Source organism: Centropristis striata, chromosome 19 (assembly GCF_030273125.1).
Source record: "Centropristis striata isolate RG_2023a ecotype Rhode Island chromosome 19, C.striata_1.0, whole genome shotgun sequence".
NCBI lineage: Eukaryota > Metazoa > Chordata > Actinopteri > Perciformes > Serranidae > Centropristis > Centropristis striata.
In genome coordinates, this window is record NC_081535.1 from 5250905 (window position 1) to 5263425 (window position 12521).

The following is a 12521-nucleotide window of genomic DNA, read 5'->3' on the forward strand; positions in this document are numbered from 1 at the left end:
ACAACCGTTGAAAGGTACTGGAAAAGCTTGAAAATGGACCTTGAAAGTCCTTGCAAAGTGCTTGAGGAGCGGGAATGATGACAATTTAAGGAGAATATCTCTTTACAGCAGGGGTCTCAAACTCAAATTACCTGGGGAGCGCTGGAGGCAGTATCAAAATGACCCAAAAAAGAAAAAATGACCAAAAAAAGACACAGAATTACTAAAAAAAGACACAAAATTACCAAAAAAAGACACAAAATGACAGAAAAAAACAAAATGACTTAAAAAAGACACAAAATTACCAAAAAAAGACACAAAATTACTAAAAAAAGACACAAAATTACTAAAAAAAGAGACACAATTATTATAAAACGACACAAAATGACCAAAAAAAGACACAAAATGACCAAAAAAAGACACAATTATTACAAAAAGACACAAAATTACTAAAAAAAGACACAAAATTACCAAAATAAGACACAGAATTACTAAAAAAGACACAAGATTATTAAAAAAAGACACAAAAAAGCTTGAAAATGGACCTTTAAAGTCCTTGCAAAGTGCTTGAATTTGACCACTGAACCCTGATTTAAACTTCACACGCTGCTTTTCTTCCTTGTGCTGAGCAAGTTTCACAAGCCAGGGGTGCGTGAAATACATTTCTTTCTCCGTACAAACAGACATAAACGTTGCTCTCGTCCTTTGTTTTCCTGCTCAAGCGTATAAGCGTTGAATCTGAATCAACTTGTAAATGTGTCCAGTCTCCCTCACAACACTTTGAAGATGATGCTTTCAGTGCCGAGCACTCTGTACGCCGTCAAACCAACAATGGGAGCCACATGTGTGAAAAGCCTTCAGAAATACTGTGAACCTGTTTGGCACATGTGAGAACAAGGCCGTCTGTGTATGAGATCAAACTCCAGCCCTTTAAAATCAGCGCTGAGATTCCTAATATTCTGCTTTTTACTTGATGAATACTGTCGGTTTGGATTCAACAAGTGATCCCAGCAGCTGTTCTTAAACCCCGTGATGAGAACCTCTGGCCCGCCAGTATGGTGGTCCCTGCTTCTCTGTCACTAACATGTCTCGGGCTGTATCTGGTTGCCGTGGTGACATGCAAGTGTCAGCAGTCGGATGTGTGATGTGTGTGTGTGTGTGTGCGGTGGCGGGCGTTGAAAGGACTCCACGGAGGCGGATAGAGTTCCTCTGTCCAGAAATGCCAGCGACACACACACATGTCGGCGGTTCAGATAGGGAGACTTCAGAAATGTGGGCACGCAGGAGACACACACACACACACATTCTTGTACTTCTATCGTTGTGAGGACCCTCATTGGAACAGTGAATTCCCTTGCAAGGTTATAATAGTTTTGGATTTTTCATTAGTTTTAGTTTTTATTTTGATGTGATTTTTTGTTTTCAAATTCAGTTAGTTTTAATGAGTTTTTAGAGTGAGTTTGCTAGTTTTAGTTTAGTATTTATTTTTTTGAAATGCTTTAGTTTTTGTTTAGTTTTTATTAGTTTTTGTGTTAGTTTTTATTTCGTTTGTCTTATCCATCTTCATTATGTATGAAAAAAGTTGACAAAGACGAAAATGAAGGACATTTTCACTGAAATCTCAAAAAAGCCTTTAAAGAAGTGAGGACCAGCCGAAACGTCCTCACTTTGCAAAAATGTCCTCACTCTGTTGGTTAAAAACGTGTTCTGGTCCTCACTATGTAGGATGTACAAGAACACACACACACACACACACACACACACACACACACACACATTCTTGTACTTCTATCTTTGTGAAGGCCCTCATTGTAATACTGAATTCCCTTGCAAGGTTATTATAGTTTTGTGAATTTTTGTTTTCAATTTCAGTTAGTTTTAATGAATTTTTGGAGTGAGTTTGCTAGTTTTTGTTTAGTATTTCTTAGTTTTAGTGTTAGTTGTAGTTTTTTGTAATGGGGTATTTGTTGGCTGGGAGATTAAAAGAGGTCACAGTAAATTTTGCCTTTATTTCCTTTGTCTGATCCATCTTCATTATGTATGGAAAAAAGCTGACAAAGACGAAAACAAAGGACATTTTCACTATAATTTTAGTTAGTTTTGTAACCACACAATACAGTTTCAGTTAATTATCATTATCATGTAACCTTTAACCCTTAAAACAAAGTCTGAAATCTAAAAAAAAGCCTTTAAAGAAGTGAGGACCGGCCCGAAATGTCCTCACTCTGTTGGTTAAAAACATGTTCTGGTCCTCACTATGTAGGAAGTACAAGAACACACACACACACACACAGCACACACATACACTGGTACAGGAAATACGCAGACGGAGCGGACACACACGTAGACAGATATCCAGATTCCATGAAGGCCAGTGCCATGCATTCATAGTGACAGCTCAGGACTCTAAGGTTACATAGAGGGAAGTCCATGGCTGCCGCAAGCTTTGAACACTAATAGTCTGTATACACACTTTTATTAACTCACACAGACCTGCAGCTAAAGTTTAATGCCACTCAAAAGAGAGAAAAAAAAGGGTCTGAGGGATTTATTTTTATACAAGAATGACAGATGATATTTGCATACAGAATTAGCAAATGCAAATTGTTGCTCACTCAGCAGCTGCAGCAGAGGAAACCAGGGTTAAGGGCCTGGCTGCAGGGCAGCTCCACTGTAGCTGCTGCAGGAGAGAGAGCATTACTCATTTGCTTTCCCCAGCCACATTTTCCCCCCATGCCAGTTCGGGGATTTGAACCGAGGACACGCGCCCGCAGTAGCTTCAGGCTACTGCTGACAAGCAGGTGTAATGCACTGTAATTACTCCGGGATGCTCCCCCCCCCACCCCCGCCCCCCCGAACTGTAATCGAGTTTAAGTTCAAGAATTCATTCTCCCCGTCGGGACGTTTGGCTCGCAGCAAGGCATATGTCATGTCGCATAATCATGATAAACAAAGAGCTGAGATTTAGAAACACAAGACACATGCTATGGGAAGAGGGAAGACTCAGGAGTCACTTCTTTCTGTCTGTTACACGGAGAGATGAGAGTGGGATTTTGAGATCTTTATTTCTTTTTGAGAAGATTTTTGTTGATTTTTAAGGACACAAAGGAAGGTACAGTGACCTGGTGGTAACATTTACCTTTAACCTTTTTAAGGCGGGAAAGCATCACCGCATTTCTACCATTAAAACCGAGAAAGTGGATACGTCGTTTTGTAGTATTTGTAGTTTTTTCCACCTATTTTCGGTCTTTTGGCCAATGAAATGCATCAGAATACATGTGGGAGTGTCGCAATGCATCATGGGACTTTTCCAGAACTTTGAAATTATCACCAAAAAAAGACACAAAATGACCAAAAAAGACACAAAATGACCAAAAAAGACACAAATTACCAAAAAAAAGACACAAAAAGACACAAAATGAGAATACATGTGGGAGTGTCGCAATGCATCATGGGACTTTTCCAGAACTTTGAAATCATGGCGGAAGACGACTATAGCGGATGGAGCTCAGATATAACAGCTATAAGCTCTCAAATACTTTTTGAATTTCATTTCTATCTGAAAAAATCTATTATTAGTAGGAAGAGTTGACACTTCTGTTGAATTTACAGAAAAACTTCAGGTTTTAGGGGGTTATTTGAAAGGTTTTAGAGGTTTCCCAGGCATTTTTTCCAGCCGTTTTAGGCCTAAATGGGTTAAGTCTTCCTGCATCATTTATTTTGTCCTCTTCTGGTAATGAACATTGTTAGATTTTTTTTCAGACTTCTACACCAGCAACAGGCAGGGGCATTATGTTTTCAGATTGTCCATCCGTCCCATTCTTGTGAGCGTGATTATCTCAGGAACGCTTTGAGGGAATTTCTTCAAATGTGGCACAAACAGGAACTGAATAGAGTTTGGTGACCAAGAATTTTCAGGTTCACAACTGCAATGAGAATCAGACGGACATCACATTAAAGTCCACATTTCATTTTTAATAATTTTTTTTCTACACTGCTCGCCATAGAAACACAATTACATTGAGCCTTTAAAGGTCGTCATTAAATCAGAAGCGTGGGTATGCAAAGTAATATATGTTCTTCTAATGACAGGAGATGGTCTGGAATAGAGCGCAGAACCTTTTTAAAGTTTGAATGTCAAGCTGTCCTCCACCCCATCACATTCATCATCACATGTTCCACCTGTTTTGATGTGAAGTTCTGTAAAAGTCCTGATTTTACTGCAATACAGGTGCATCTCCATAAATTAGAATATGATAGAAAAGTTTATTTATGTCAGTAATTTATTCAAAAAGTGGAAATAACATATTATATAGATCCATTACACACAGAATGAAACATTTCATGTCTTAATTTATTATTTTCTTCTAATTATGATTATGGCTTACATTTATTGAAGACCTAAAATTCAGTGTCTCAAAAATGTTTAATATTACAAAATACCAATTTTAAAAAGTATGTTTAATCTGGAAATGTTGGCCTCTGAAAAGTATGTAATCTATAAATCTATAATCAAATTTCTGTGAAACTGACATGGATTTTGCTACAATGCAAGTTAATGACAGTCATATCCCGTGGCTATTCCAACATACAAAGTGATTATGTACATTCACTGAGTGAATATTTAGAAAATAAAACATATATTTCTCGCTAGAAATGTGATCAAAATCCATTTTTATGCAGAAACTAAGTCAAAGTATTGATTTTTTCACTAAAAATGAGAGAACTGTTTCACGGAAATTTGAGTTATTCCGTGGCTATTCCACGGATTTTGAGTTAAGCAAATCCGTGGCTATTTCACGGATTCCTGTGAGACCAGGTTCAATCTATATGACTCAATACTTGGTTGGGGCTGTTTGACTTGAACTACTGGAAATAGAATTTTCCATCATATTCTAATGTATTGAGATGCTCCTGTATATCATGTATTGCACTAATACTGTTGTGGGCTGAATATATTGATAGTCTTGTTTAGCGAGTTACTCTGTGATTCCAGGCCTCCTAATTCAACTCTATTTATTTGCACATTACTCCTGGTTACATTATCTGTTGCCATGAGGAGGACAGTGTGGGTAATATAACTTGCACTGGTGTTTTACACAACCCTAAAGCAGAACACCTTCTCAGTTTCTCTCTGAGGTGGCGGGGAGACAACAAACCAAAGAGGTCCGCATAAAAGAGCCTGATTGGTTTCTTGACATTTTCCCCACTCACTGAATGCATTTCATTTGATATTTTCCAACTCACAACGCCACGACGTAAAGTGGTTTTGCAGCTTTGAACCCAACACAACAGACAGCCTGTCACATAATGCAGCCGAGTCTACGAGTCGATTTAACCCCAACACTTATCCACGTTGCATTCAAAGGACCCGCCTTGAAGTGGAGCACATGTAATAAGGTCCATGAAGAGGCCAGCCTTTCTTTCATCTCCCTCTTTTCACTCCTGCAGCCGCTCCCGCCGGCATGCATGTCAGCAAATTGCTCAGTAGACATCTACACTGGAGCAGGAGCATGAATCTCCTGGCTCAGAGTGTGTCTGTGTGTGTCTGTGTGTGTGGGGTCGCTCCGTAATGTGACACTGTCTGTTTTGATCCTTTCGGGGTCGCCTTGTCGCCAGAATCACCTATACACACACACACACACACACACACACACACACACACACACACACACTGGGTTATTTTCCATCATATCAACATTGATTTGTCCACAATGTACCCTCTACCGGTGCCTGATTTATTTTGCAAATGTAGTTTGGCATAAATTGACTTTGAAATTGACTTTCAGTTTTTACAATGATGACAAGTTGTTTTTGTCCTCTCTTTGTGTGTGTGTGTGTGTGTGTGTGTGTGTGTGTGTGTGTGTGTGTGTGTGTGTGTGTGTGTGTGTGTGTGTGCGTGTGTGTGTGTGTGTGCGTGTGTGTGCTTGTTTGCATCAGTCATTCAAGCCTCCGTGCCGTTTCTCCTGCAAAAGTGTGTGTGTATGTAATCATCAGTGTTTCAGTGTGTGTCACCTAAGAGCCTGTTCTGCCCTAATGGATTCAATATTACCTGAGAGCTCTCCATGTTCACTCATTAAGTCAAAAATCAGGATGTGTTTTTAGAGATTTAAAAAAAAAAGCGGTAAAAATAGCTGAATGAAGCAGTTTTAAATTAAAAGTCTGTGTTTCTCAGATGTTGTTCAAGGGCAGGTGCTTAGCGTGTCACTCTGACGACTAAAGATTAAGACATCCAATGACTGGAATCCTTCATCCAAGATCTTTAAAGTGTATCATGAAAAATGTTGCTTTAAATGGGACAAAATGTCAATTTAGGACTTCTGGCATATCACCATAATGCTGATGCATGTGCGAAAGGGATATGACAACAATAAAAGGCGATCAACTGAACAGCAGCCGTGTTCCCATTTAAGCTGAAGTGAATTCTTAAGGTAAATTTTGAAATGTTCACTCAAGAAAATGCAAATTAAGGACGTTTCCATCAACTGATTTAGAACGAACAAACAAAGCTGCATAAACGTACATTCGTCAGAGATGGCAGTGTAGTGTATTGCTTGGGCTAATCTAAATGTCAGTTACCAGTAGAAGAAGAAGAGAATGCATGAGAGAGAAAAAAACAACAAAAAAGAGGTTGCTAATCAGACAATTTCAGCCACCCACGAGAGAAACTGGAAGAGAGAAGTCTTCAGGAATTGGAATTGTAAAAATCACTCTGGTTCATAGATTGGAAGCCCAATACCAGCCTTTATTTTTGGTCACAGGTAAAATGATGCAGATCTGGTCTCAGAATAACATATTTCTGGCAGGAATATGTATAGAAAATGTGTGTTGTCCTCATCGGTGTGTAGCTAAGAGTTACCAAGTCTAAACATGACAGCTGAAAACCCAAACTGTGACCATGAACATCTATGAGAAAAATATTACAAAATCACCAGCAAGGTGGAAAGTCATATTTACTCTACACAGCATTATAATTATCCAAATATAACAGAACCAATAGGGCAACAGCACAAATTTGAACTATATCGATTATGAGATGAGATGAGATTCAACTTTATTGTCATAGAACAGAGTAACAAGTACTAGGACAACAAAATGACCATCAACCCGTCCAAACATATATGTAAACATACATACAATATGACAAAGGGGTGGACAGGACTGGAAGAAATACAGCAGAACAAGAGGATAGAGGAGCAACATGAAAAACTTTTTTTTTTTTATAAACATTTGTTTATTGATTTTTCAGTGACATAACAAAATCAAGAGATGACATTACGAGAGTCAAAACAGTGTCAAGTGTAACAAGTAAAAAAAAAAATAATAATAATAATAAAAATAATACATAAAATAAAATGAAATCAGACAAGGAATAACTAATAGTAAGAAGATAAAAATGAAATAGAATAAATAAATAATTAATTAAATAAATAAAAATGGAAGCGAACAACAAATACACAGAACAAAACAAAAACACAAATAGGTCACCCACTGCTAAATAAAAGTCTAATAATATGTTCACTTAAGCAGAGATAAATAAAAAACATTCCCAGCATCCATATCACATTTAAAAATATATTGAGATATTTTTTTATCGATATATCGCCCAGCCCTACAACATGCCCATCCAATACATTTTTTCCCTTCACGGCCGTTGCAGCTTTATATTTCTTTAGGACAATATTACATTTTCTAAACGACAATGTTTTCCCCCACTGATGGTCCAGATTGAGGCGAGGCAACAGTATCACCGGTTACCATCTGTGACACGGCAGCGATAAGGAATATTACAACACCAGAGTCGTCCTGAGCGTGCAGACAAGGCATCATTTTGCTATCTCTCTCCGTCTCGTGCATGATTCCAGGCTTTTGTCGACAGTCCACATGTAGCGATGCACATTGACAAGGCGATATTAAGATCAGCGCCGGTTGCCATCTCCGTGACCTAGAATTGCTGACAAGGGATAAAGCCGAGGAATCGTATTAACCCAGTCGTGTCCCGATCGCGCTGACAAGACGTTATTTTCTTCCAGCCCTGTTTGGTTTGCTGCTGTTAGACAGCTCTGAAGACATTGTGTCTGCTCTGTAAGACACCATCGCTGACAAGCAAGAGTACTGTGCCACTGTGGTCTTAAGCACTGTCAACCAGGGAATAGTAAGGCAAGGAATAGAATTAAGGCCGACTCTATCGACTGTGCATGTTGACAAGGCGGGAGTGAGCGCGCGCTGGCCTGCAGCGGCCTCGTGTTTCTGACAAGACACTGGATGCTCGGTGACAAGCTGCTTGCTATTCCACACCCATGTTAGCATGGCGAGGGTCACATTGACATCTGCAGTCTGGGGAAACTTGAGCCTATCTTTCCAGCAAACATTGTGAGCGTGCGCATGTGTGCCCATTGATAGGGATTAGCCAAGATGTGTGAGCTGCATGGGCTCCCTGGGATGGCCCTGGTTACTGCTGGAGGTCAATGCATGTGCACTCTAATGTCTATGCGTGTGTGTGTGTGTGTAGCAAGGTTATTATCAACATGGTCTCACAGAAATCCGTTTTAGTTTTTTTGTAATGGGGATTTTTCATTAGTTTTAGTTTTAACTTCGTTGTGAATTTTTGTTTTCAAATTCAGTTAGTTTTAGTTCGTTTTTAGAGTGAGGTTTCTAGTTTTAGTTTAGTTTTTATTTTTTGAAAATGCTTAGTTTTAGTTTAGTTTTTATTAGTTTTAGTGTTAGTTTTAGTTTTTTTGTAATGGGGTATTTGTTGGGTGCGAGATTCAAAGAGATCATAATAAATTTTGCCTTTATTTCCGTTGGTTTATCCATCTCAGCCCCAATAAGGTTATTAACTCTTACAGTTCAGGGTGTTTTGAATTTTGGTTGGAGTGTAGACATCCAAGTCTCAGTAAACATATTTACCATGTGTTCCTGCATGTTCAAATAGAAACACTGAATTATGAATGAAAAAAGCGAAAACGAAGGTCATTTTCACTATAATTTTAGTTAGTTTTGTAACCACACAATACAGTTTCAGTTAGTTATCGTTTTTTTTTAAAACTCTAGTTTTTATTTTTATTTCAGTTAACGAAAATGTTTTTTCAATTCTAGTTTTCGTTATTTCGTTCGTTTTCGTTAACTATAATAACCAACCTGGTCTCACAGAAATCCGTGAAATAGCCACGGATTTCGCTTAACTCAAAATCCGTGGAATAGCCACGGAATCGCTCAAATTTCCGTGAAACTGACACGGATTTCGCTACAATGCAAGTTAATGACAGTCATATTTTTCTGGCGAGATCTTCACCACAAAGTGATTATGAACATTCACTGAGTGAATATTTAGAAAATAAAACATATATTTCTCGCTAGAAATGTGATCAAAATCCATTTTTATGCAGAAACAAAGTCAAAATATTAATTTTTTCATTAAAAATGAGAGAACTGTCCGCCATGTTTTTTGTTCTGACTGCAGGAACCGTGAAAGTCACGTGACTTGGAACAAACCAATAGGAACAAATATCCATGGAATAGCCACGGGATATGACTGTCTTTAACTTTAACATTGTAGCGAAATCCGTGTCAGTTTCACGGAAATTTGAGCGATTCCATGGCTATTCCACGGATTTTGAGTTAAGCGAAATCCGTGGCTATTTCACGGATTTCTGTGAGACCAGGTTGGTTATTATAGTTAACGAAAACGAACGAAATAACGAAAACTAGAATTGAAAAAACATTTTCGTTAACTGAAATAAAAATAAAAACTAGAGTTTTAAAAAAAACCAATAACTAACTGAAACTGTATTGTGTGGTTACAAAACAAACTAAAACTAACTAAAATTATAGTGAAAATGTCCTTCGTTTTCGCTTTTTTCATTCATAATTCAGTGTTTCTATTTGAACATGCAGGAACACATGGTAAATATGTTTACTGAGACTTGGATGTCTACACTCCAACCAAAATTCAAAACACCCTGAACTGTAAGAGTTAATAACCTTATTGGGGCTGAGATGGATAAACCAAAGGAAATAAAGGCAAAATTTATTATGATCTCTTTGAATCTCGCACCCAACAAATACCCCATTACAAAAAAACTAAAACTAATAAAAACTAAACTAAAACTAAGCATTTTCAAAAACTAAAAACTAAACTAAAACCAGAAAACTCACTCTAAAAACGAACTAAAACTAACTGAATTTGAAAACAAAAATTCACAACGAAGTTAAAACTAAAACTAATGAAAAATCCCAAACTATTAAAACCTTGGTGTGTGTGTGTGTGTGTGTGTGTGTGTGTGTGTGTGTGTGTGTGTGTGTGTGTATGTGTGTGTGTGTGTGTGTTTGCCTGGCGGTGGGGGGTTAGGCCCGGATTGCAATGACAATGGAAAGGAATTTAAATGAGAGAAAAAAAGGGGGATCAGGGACGTTTGCAAGGAGGATGGAAGGGGCTTTGGCACTATTGTTATTCTTGCTCTTTGTCATTCTGCCTCACTATCTCTCTATTACAAATCCTTCACTCTCTGGCTCTCTCCGTCACTCTTGGCTGCTACAGTTTGTCACTGAAATCACTGTCCCTCTTGATTTTATCCCAACTTATCCCTATCTCTATTTTCTCCCTGTGTGTTCTCCCGCCCTGCTTGTTGGATCTCTTACACTTGTTATCTTCCCCTTTTTCTTGCTTCCAAGAATCCTAAGTGCTTCACACCGTGCCAAGTTGGGAAATCCGGGTCAAATATGTTGCCCCGGATTCTTGTTGAAGTTCACCAAGTGTCAGCCAGTGTTTAACCAGAAACGTATTCAATTCCTTCATAATACAGCTGCACTAGTTGTCTCTAACTCTTTATGCTGATGCAACTTTAACCCATTGAAGCCTGGAAAGCGGATACGTCGTTTTGTAGTATTTGTATAAGCTCTCAAATACTTTTTGAATTTCATTTCTATCTGCTACAGAGTTATATTATTATTTAGTAGGAAGAGTTGACACTTCTGTTGAATTTCCAGAAAAACTTCAGGTTTTAGGGGCAAATTTTAAAATCGCCCAGAGGTTATACAGGAGGTTTAGGCGTCAATGGGTTAAGGCATCTGAACATTTTTACCTGCAGTGCTGTTTGTCAGTGACAATGTTATCCAAATTGAGCAAAGGGGGGTAATAGTTACATAAAGAAACTATTACTCAACAGCCAGAGTGTGCACGTCATCAGCATCAGACCTTGGGTTGCCAGGTTTGGTACTATTGTGCCTGTATGGAGAGAAAAAACAATTCCAACCAAATCAAACCATAGACATCTTTATGTAATTCTAGGTTTCTGTTCACATACAGGCCTTTTTTCCTCACACGTAGATTTTACTTAAGAGAGTTGACAAACTATACTTGAGGACACAACATATTCATCTCTAGTGTTTCCATTAACATATTTCTATGCACATGTTGAAGATTTGCGAGATCTGAGAAAAGCTTGATGGGAACTTTGAAAAACTTTGATAAAACTTACAATTACTGCTGGCTTTATCAAACAGTATGCACTATTTGAACCAGAAGGACACTCAGAGAATGCAGACTTCTACCAGGGCCAAATGGCAAATCTGACTACGTTGAAGAAAGTTGAATATTATTTGTATGTCTGCCACATAATTCGGATCTACTCTAAAATTGAATGGGCTCTTTCACCAAGTTTAATGACAATTGGGACAGTTGAGACTGACTGTACCAAATAATTGCGGTAATGATGACAATGACCTCATAGTGTCACATGACTGGTGGTGATGCGGTCGTCGCAGACAAAGGAACCGAACTGAAAACCTCCTCGGCGAAGTTAATACAACACAGCTTTAAGTTGTCAGTGAGCGCATTCATCCACTTTGAACAGTTAAAAATTATTATTCCTTCTGTTGTTTTATTACTGTTGCTGTGTCTCTCGTCCAAAATGTTTAATGGGCTCCTCTTTCTTTTTCTGTCCAATTTTCATTGCTTCTTTTAACGGCTTTCATTCACTGTCACTTAACCCTCTGGAGTCCAGTTTCCATGTCCAATTTAGTGCGTTAGTACTCTTCTTCAGCAATGGTTAAAACCACCAAGACCAAGTGTAGTAACATGATTTTACTTTTTTTGCAGAGATTTTTCAGATTTTGCAGTGTGCGTTTCAACATTTTTAATGCAATCTTTTGTGTTTACTGTTTTTTGTGTGATTTTGGGCTAATTTTTGTGTGTTTTTTTGTGTGTAATTTTTTCATTGTTCTTGTGTTTTTGTAATTTCTGTGTGTGTTCTGTGTGTTTTTGTAAAAAAAAAGAAAAAGTGTTTTTTGTGTCTTTTTTATTTAGGATAATTACTTAGGATAATCTCTAGTTCTATATTTTTATACTAAATATATTTGACATTATCTCCAGTTTTACTTGGCCAAATATCATAAACAAAAATCTGGCATGGAGTTTCAAGCCAGAACTTTAAAAGGAACCTTATGAATAGACTTAATGTTGCTTCATTTTTATGTCTTCACGTCATGAAGAAGTCATGTGCCGGTGGTTTCATGGACTCTAGAGGGTTAAGTTGCATATA

At 37.9% G+C, this 12521-nt stretch overlaps 1 protein-coding gene across 1 annotated transcript in view; it reads left to right on the top strand.

The window, feature by feature from the left end:
- Nucleotides 1-12521, top strand: part of cntfr (ciliary neurotrophic factor receptor) — a 421815-nt gene that overhangs the window by 80960 nt on the left and 328334 nt on the right. The window lies entirely within an intron of this gene.